The sequence below is a fragment of the Ochotona curzoniae genome, unplaced genomic scaffold (assembly GCF_017591425.1).
Source record: "Ochotona curzoniae isolate NIBS_2020 unplaced genomic scaffold, NIBS_Ocur_1.0 contig_2404, whole genome shotgun sequence".
NCBI lineage: Eukaryota > Metazoa > Chordata > Mammalia > Lagomorpha > Ochotonidae > Ochotona > Ochotona curzoniae.
The window spans coordinates 2,488,243-2,497,212 of record NW_024465451.1 but is presented as its reverse complement, the minus strand read 5'-3'; positions in this window follow the sequence as shown (position 1 = coordinate 2,497,212).

The window sequence follows — 8,970 nt, the reverse complement described above, 5'->3', positions numbered from 1 at the left end:
GACTCTTGGGCACCAACTGCCAACTGGCCAAACATGGGACTGGAAAAAAAAAAAAGCATGCTTCACAGCCTGTGGCATTTAAAAGAATGTGTGAGTGCCCAAACTTAAAAAAAAAAATTTTGGGAAACCTCACATAAAAATCTGGAACCTCAGAATTTCTGACAGCTCTGAGCCTGTATTCCCATGGCAACCGTCTCCGAGAGCAGAGTGGCAGCTGCTGCCTTTGAAGGCCCGCACTCCCATATGCTGCAATTGCCGCTATTCCCCATCGTCTTGCATTGGGTTGGTGCATTCATTTTCCTTCTGCTGTAGCTCTTGGGGACGTTCGTGCTAGAGTCATCGTGTCCCCATTTCAGGATGCCAAGTGGTAAGTTCATGAGTATCTCTGGCATGGAACACTGTAACCCTGGGCCAGGTTTGTGTGGTCTCCACGGGGTCTAGGGCAATTTCCAACAAGGCGTGTGGGCAGCAGTGGGTTCTCAGAAAAGGGGACGATGCTGGGCAGGTGCTGTAAGAGGAGGCTGAGCAAGAGGAGAGGAAATAAAGGACTAAAGGATGAATAATAATGCAAGCTTGAGATCTTGACCGAGGCTAGAACGGAAGCAGAAATCAAGCGAAGAGGAAAAAAGGAACTCACAACCTGTCTTCAGACAGTTAAGGAGAAATGCTTGTGTGGAAAGAAACTACACTGGGGCCAATGTGGTGGCTTGTAGGCTAATCCTCTGCCTGCAGCACTGGCATCCCATATGGGCACCAGTTCATGTCCTGGCTGCTCCACTTATGATCCAGCCCCCTGTTTATGGACTGAGAAAGCAGTATAGGACAGCCCAAAGTCTTGGGCTGCCTTTCCAATAAAAATAAATGTTTTTTTTTTTAAATGAATCTTAAAAAAGAAAAAAAGAAAATGCTGGAAGATGATAGCAGTGAGAAGCCATCCTCTAGCTCACTTAAAAGAAACAATCAAACATGGTGGCTTATGAGCAGAGTGGCGAGGGGACAAGGGTGACCTTTGACCCTCCTGATTGGGTAACAGGGTAAAGGTACTCTCCTTCATCAAGTTGGGGATGCAGAAGGAGGAGGAACAGGTTGGGTGGAGTTAGGGGTGGAGATAAAGAGTTCAGTACTGGTTGGGTTGCTTGGTAAGGTGGAGCTTGAGGTACAGCCTGCAGCATGAAGACGCAGGCTCGGGGTAAATGTGGGAGGGACCTGAAGTTAGAGAAGGACCCGTGGCACAGCATCTAAGGCAGGGAGAACAGCAATCAGCCCTAATGCCAAGAAATGCTGGCTGCAGAAGAAGCTGGGGGCTGGCTCACAGATGCCCATATCAAGAAGAAGAAAGTGGTGTGCCATGGGTTAAGCCACATACCTCGATGCTGACATACTAAGTGGAGTCTTGGTTTGCGTCCTGGCTGCTCTACTTCTGATCCAGCTCCCTGCTAACCTGTCTGGAAAAGTGTGTGTAGATGGCCCTAATTTCCCTGCTCTTTTGGGAAGTAAACCAGTAGATGCATGATCTCTCTCTCTCTCTTTTTCTCTCTCTCTCTCTTTCTGTAACTCTTTCAAATCACTCCTAAAAGAACAAGGGCGAGAAAGGAAGGAAGGAGCGAAGGAAGGGAGTGATCAACAATGCCACATGATTACAGGCAGGAAGGAAAGGCCTGGAGCCTCTCTGGGAGGCACAACTCAAATGGCAGGGGCTGAGCAACAGTGGGCTGCGCGGATGGAAGAGAGGGTGCTGACTCTGCGGAAGGCAGGAGGCGAGAACGTGGCCGAGGCTGCTGGCTAGAGAGCCAGGAGTAGCAGGGGTAGCCGGCCGATTCTGGGAGCACGAGGATCCCAAGAAAGGGGGTGGGGGCCAGATGCTTTCTGGTTGGTGCAGCCGAAAGGAAAGCGCCCAGCGTGGAGGCGGAGGTGGGGGAGGCAGCAGGGGAAGCTGCGGAGAGGAGGCCCCAGCTGTGCTAGCAGCTGGGTTTTCCCCCTGCTCGGCCTCTCGCCTTCCTTGATCCACTGGTTATCTCTGCCGGTTTGGCTGAATGACTCAGGAGCTTGAGCAAGCTCTGCTGCTGTGTTTCACAGCTCGGGGGAGGTGGGGGGAGAGGAGGGGAAGTCCGATTGGTGTCCGATAACTGGGCCCTAGTAACTGGGCTTTGAGGAAGGAACGACAGTGGGGCCCTGCTGGGAGGCAAGGGCTCTCCAAGCCTTCCTCATTCCTCCTATGAACAACGGCCAGCAGTTACTGACGCTTCCACCATTGCTGGGCAGAGTTCCATGGGCCCTGGGCCTTCACCTCTGAGGTGACTGCCCTCATTATCCTCCTCTGAGAGGAGGAAGTGGAGCCAGGTGAGATGACTTGCTCGGCTCCCCTCCCCCGCCAGCCCTGGGTGGCACTGGCCTCTGGGCGCCATTGCACTTCTTAAGCTGTCTGTAGCTGAGCCGGGTCAGGCCTGAGGGGTGGAGGGGGGGGGAGAGGGGGGCTCCCCTATGTGGATCCCAGGCCAACAGCTGGAAAACAAGGCCCTTCAAAAGCAGCTTCTCTCTCCAGCTCCGGTTTCTGCTGGGAGCGAAAGGCAGAGACTTTCTGTGTTTTGTCCCTCCCTCCCCTCGCCCCGCCCCAGCCCCCTTGTCACCTGAGACCCCCTTCCCGGACTCCCTCCTTCCAGCTTGGATAAAGGGCCTATTCATGGGCCTCTCCAGAGCTGGCTCTGGACGCTGCCCCTGGCAGCAGCCCCAGCTTTCTCCCTAGCTGGGCCTCCCTTCTCAGGCCGGCCCTCTCTGGCCCTCCCCACTGGATTGGACACCTGGGCTATTTCTCTCCTGTGGTCCCCAGGCCAGGACGTGTGAGGCCCTGGGGGGAGGAGGGCACAGTATCACTTTCTTCCTCAACTTGTCCTTGAAATAGGAACTATTTTGTGTGCTACCTGTCTCCCATCGCCCCCATTCCCCTGCCAGGGTCAGCGTACCCTTCCAAGGACTCCTGTGGGATCTGGACTCCGGTAAACACCCGCGAGGAGGAATTGGGCCAAGCTGGGAGCCGGCGATTGCATCAGGGCTGACGCACTCCCTGCCTTTCCTCCACCTCGGTCTCCAGGGGAGCTGGGGCAGGCCAAGCCCTCTGCCCTCCAGAGGAGGGAGGGGGTGGGAGCAGGGAGGCGGCCCAGGCACAGGACAAATAGGAATGGGATGCTGGGGAGGGCTGTGGCGGCACCCTCCTTGGTGTGGAGCGGATTAGTTCCCTGTGTGGGACAGCAAAAGTCCAGTGGCTTGAGGAGAGGGTCGAGGAAGGCAGCAAGTAATGTTTTTTGGTGCCGGGTTCCCTACGCGTGTCATGGTCATAACACCAATGGGAAGTAAGGCACAGGGTGGGAGCTCTACTTTTGTCATAGGAAGCAGCTAGAATTTTATGCTATGTGGTACACTGGGCTTTCCATGTAGTTTCTCACCTAATTCTAGCGATACCCTTATGAGTCACTATGAGTAATTCCAATTGCCCTTTGACAAGGAAGGAAGGTGACACTCAGAGGGTTGAAGTTCAAACTGCCCAAGGTCATTCCACTGGGCACTGGAGAACCAAGGTTGAGATTAAAAGATTTATTCCTTTTTATTTGAAAGGCAGATTACCTTTTAAAGAGTTATTTCTTTTTATTGGAAAGGCAGATTTATAGAGAGAAGGAGAGACAGAAAGATCTTTCATCCACTGCTTTACTCCCCACTTGGCTGCAATAGCCAGAGCTGAGCAGATCCGAAGCTAGAAACCAGGAACTTCTACCAGGTCTCCCACATGGGTATAGAATCCCAAGGCTTTCTCAGGCCGTAAGCAGGGAGCTGGATGAGAAGTAGAGCAGCCAGGATACGAACTGGCGCCCATATGGGGTGCTGGTGGCACAGGCAGAGGATTAACTTGCCATGCCACCACATCAGCCCCATCATACTGGCCCTTGACCCGCTTTTCCCTGAAGGCTGTTGTTGGCTGCTTTGTCATTGCTGTGCATCTGCAACTGCCTGACCCCAAAAGGGCTTGTTTGAATGTGAAACAAGGGAAAATTGCTCAGAGCTGGGACTTGAACCTAGGTCTGCAGGGCTCCATGAGAGCTAATTCCTGCCTTCACCCCTGTAGAGGTTGCCCTTGCCTGGGGAGACCTAGGCAGGAGTCAAGGCTGCAGTCTCTCCTTACCTCCAGCCCTTTCCCTTCTCTGAAGCCAAGGAGCAACATAAAAATTCAGACGTGCCCTGAACCAGTCTCCAGCCTCCAGCGAAGGCACGCACAAGGTGAGATGTTGCCATAGTAACAGCAGGTCCAGGTGTGCTGGTGAATGCTTAAGTTTCTGTGCCCAGACAGGGAAGGCCTGCCTAGGGCCTGTCTGAGGGTATGCATTTTCTGGCTACTCGGGAGCTATATTTCATTGGCTCCTCTTAATGGGACATTATGGGAGACTTTGCTTTTCATTGCCTTCATTTTCTTGTAAGTGGAAGGAGAGGAACAAGGCCATTTCCCTTCCCTCCCCACCCCCGCCACTCTGAGAAATGCCAGCAAAACACCAGCATTCCCATAAGAGGCTGTGCAGCCGCTGGTCATGAAACCCCATCATCACTTAAATCACTCTATTTCAAAGGTTCGTGAAAACGGCACCAAAGTGATTTTTTTCCCATATAACTTCTAGCTGTTATTTCTGGGCTCTCTCTTTAGGGTTGCATCTTCTCAGAGCAAGGAAAACAAGTCTATATGGAAAACTGGAGGTACTGTCAAAAGGAAAATGTTTTGGATGGTACCAAATTGTTGTTGTTGTTTACTTTTGCAGTTCTGTATTTATTGACTGTGAAAGCTTTATTTATTGGAAAGGCACGGTGACAAAGAGAGAGAGGTTTTCTCTCTAGTGTTTTACTGCCCTGCAGTGGCTGAGGCTCTGCCAGGCAGAAGCCAAGAACCAGGAACTCCATCCTGCTCTCCCGTGTGGGAGAATTATCACCTGCTGAGCCATCCAGGGTAAACCTGAGCAAGGAGCTGGTCCGGAAGTGGAAGAACTGGAACTTGCATAAGGCACTCAGATATGGCATGTGGTATGCAAAGTGATGATTTAAGCCCCTACCACAATGCCTGTTCTTCCTAAGGAGATTTTGAAAGATTTTTGTACTCTCAGAATAAAAAGCATCTTTAAACTGCATAAGCACATAAAAATTCACCTTTTGGGCCTGGCACCATAGCTCAATTGGCTAATCCCCTGCTTGCAACCATTGGGATCCCATGTGGGTGCAGGTTCATTTCCCAGTTGCTCCACTTTCCATCTAGCTCCCTGATTGTGGCCTGGGAAAGCAGTCAAGGATAACCCAGAGGGACTCTGCGCCCACATAAAAGACCAGGAAGAAGCTCCTGGCTCCTGGCTTCAGATTGGCTCAGCTCCGGCCATTGCAGCCACTTGGGGAGTGAACCAGTAGATGGAAGATCTTTCTGTCTCTCCTTCTCTCTATAGTTTTGCTTTTCCCATAAGAATAAATAGACCTTTTAAAAAACGTTCACTCTTTGTATCCATAGTTTTCTTCTCACTCTGTGCACTAGCCCCAATCTGAAGGTAGATGCTGACAGTCATAGATTGGGCTTAATCTTCTTCCTGGGGTCTCTTCAAGGTGCTGTCTTGGCCTCTACTTGGATACCCCTGGTTCTGTCATGCTCATCACTTCCCTCCTGGGAAAATCCAGGCTGTCACTTCCCGCTCAGAGGCTTCACCTTGCCTGCCCTTCTCCAGATCAGCAGGATGTGGCTCCTCCGTGATCTCATTCCTCTCCCATGTCCACTTTCATGGGATGCATCTCAGGAGGTTGTCATTGCCACTGGACACATCCATCAACAACTAGACTGTCTAGTTCTTTTTTTTATGATATTCATTTTTATTTTAAAAATATTAAAGAAGCAGAGAAACAGAGGGGGGGGGCGCCTTTTGGACTGTCTAGTTCTCGAGGGCAGGGTCTCCGGCCACGGTGAGATTCTCCAGGCTCTTAACATGACAGAAGCTCATCAGTGTGAGTGGACAAAGGAAGGAACGTCTATAATGAAACAGCGCTAACAATGACCATGGTGACAACTGAAGTGGCTTTGTACGGCTAAGCATTTGATATGATTTTGATCAGGAACAAACTTTTATGTCAGGGCATTTGGAATAAGATGGAAATTCTAATGGATGAAGCTAATTGTTTTTAAAATGAAGCTTCTCTGAGAATTTATCCTACAGAATTCTAAAAGCTCCAAGAGGTATTTGCAAAAATAAAGCTTGTAATAGCAAAAAAAAAAAAAAAAAAAAAGAAAGAAAAGAAAAGAAAAAGAAAAAAAGGAACAACTCAGATATCCATCAATAAGGAACTTGTAAAATAAATTACAGTTCAGCCATACCTTGTAGGAAGTCTTTAAAAAGAACAAGATAGGGCCTGCCACAGTAGCCTAGTGCCTAAAATCCTCACTTTGCACGTGCCAGGATCCCATATTGGCACCAGTTCTTATCTCAGCGGCCCAGATTCCCATCCAGCTCCCTCTAGTGACCTGGGAAAGCAGTCAAGGATGGCCCAAAGCCTTGAGACCCTGTACCTGTGTGGGAGACCCAGAAGAGACTCCTGGCTCCTGGTTTTGGATTAGCTCAACTCTGGCATTTGCAGTCATTTGGGGAGTGAACCTCTCTGTCTCTCTTCTCTGTATATCTGACTTTCCAATAAAAACAATTAAATCTAAAAAAAAAAACTAAAAAGAACATGGTAGATCTAAATATACGGACATGGACAACCAAATAAGACACACTGTAAAGACAAACAGTCTTATTTTTGTTACTCACACAGGAAAAATAAGGGACAATATCACTGTTACACACAGACACACAGACACAGGAAAAATATGCAGGAACAATATCATCATCCCAGTTTTTTTTTTTTATTTAATTTGCAAGTGGAGCAGCTGAGACACGAACCAGTTCCCAGATAGGATCTCAGCACTCGAAGATGGAGGATTAGCCAATTAAAACATGATGCTGGATCCAATTCCAATTCTTTTTTTTTTTTTAAGGTTTATTTATTTATTTATTTATTTTTTAAAGATTTATTTTTATTATTTTTTTATTGGAAAGGCGGATATACAGAGAGGAGAGACAGAGAGGAAGATCTTCCGTCTGATGATTCACTCCCCAAGTGAGTGCAACGGCCGATGCTATACCGATCCGAAGCCAGGAGCCTCTTCCGGGTCTCCCACGCGGGTGCAGAGTCCCAAAGCTTTGGGCCATCCTTGATTGCTTTCCCGGGCCACAGGCAGGGAGCTGGAAGGGAAGCGGGGCGCTCAGGATTAGAACCAGCACCCATATAGAATCCCAGTGCGTTCAAGGCGAGCACTTTAGCTGTTGGGCCCAAAGGTATCACTCTCCCCTTGCTGCCTTTCTGTCCTGTAACAGTGTCCTCTAGCACCTTCTCTGGCTCTCCGTTTTTCTGAACAATCTGGGGATACTCTTCTGCTTTCTTTTAAAAGAATGTTTGAACCGCCTGGTCTGGAGTGTAGCATGCTATTCCTCCTCCTGTAGCATCAACATCCCATATGGGCACCAGTTTGTGTCCTGGTTGCTCTACTTCTGATCCAGTTCCCTGCTTATGGATTGAGAAGGCAGCAGAGAATGGCCAAAGTCCGTGGGACCCTGCACCCATGTGGGAGACCTGGAAGGAGCTCCTGGCTCCTGACTTCATACCAGCTCAGTTCGGGCCATTGTGGTTACTTGGGGAGTGAACCATGGATGGAAGATATCTCTCTCTTTCTCTCTGTAAATCTGCCTTTCAAATAAAAATAAATAACTTTTTAAAACAATTAAAAAATTTTTTCTAATGGTTGGAAAAACACAATGACAAAAAGAAGAGGCAGAGAGATCATCCTTGGCCCAGCGGTGTGGCCTAGCGGCTAAAGTCCTCGCCTTGAACACACTGGGATCCCATATGCGCGCCAGTTCTAATCCCGGCAGCTCCACTTCCCATCCAGCTCCCTGTTTGTGGCCTGGGAGGGCGGTCAAGGACAGCCCAAAGCCTTGGGACCCTGCACCCATGTGGGAGACCTGGAGGAAGTTCCTGGCTCCTGGCTGCAGATTGGCACAGCACCGGCCATTGTGCTCACTTGGGGAGTGAATCATCGGACAGAAGATCTTCCTCTCTATCTCTCTTCCTCTCTGTATATTTGACTTTGTAATAAAAATAAATAAATCTAAAAAAAAAAAAAAAAAGAAAGATCATCCATCCACTGGTTCACTCCCTAACTAGCTGTCACAGTTGGGGCTGGGTCAGACTTGGGCTGGGAGCCAGGAACTCCATTAGGTCTCCCATGCGGTTGTGGGAGGAGCTGGCTAGGGAGCAGAGCAGCTGACATTCCAAGTGGTCTTACCTGCTGTTTGCTTCTGGGGAGCGATTTTCTTTCCTGAGAGTTCTAGAAGGATGGCCTGCCAGGTTATTTCAGATATGCCTTCAGGTGAATCTGCCTTTCTCCTACCAAAACTTGTTTTCACAGAGAATGTACCTGGTATTCTCATTCTCATCCTATGAAAATGGCTGGATCCTTACCTTGCAAAAACTGGGACCCCATATGGGCGCTGGTTCATGTCCTGGCTGCGCCTCTTCCCATCTAGCTTCCTGCTTGTGGCCTGGGAAAGCAGTAGAGAATGGCCCAAAGCCTTGGGACTTTGCACCCACATGGGAGACCTAGAAGCTGTTGGCTCCTGGCTGCGGATCAGCTCAGCTCTGACCGTTGCAGCCATTTAGGGAGTGAACTAGTAGACAGAAGACCTTTGTTTCTGTCTCTGCTTCTCCCCATAAATCTGATCTGCATTTCCAATAAAAGTAATAAATAAGTATCTAGGAAAAAGAGAGAGAAAAAATGGCTTAAGCCAGGAACTCGTCTCCCACATGGGTGGCAGTGCTTGAGTACCTGGGTCACTTCACGTGCATTCCCTGGCCCATCAGGAGGAAAGC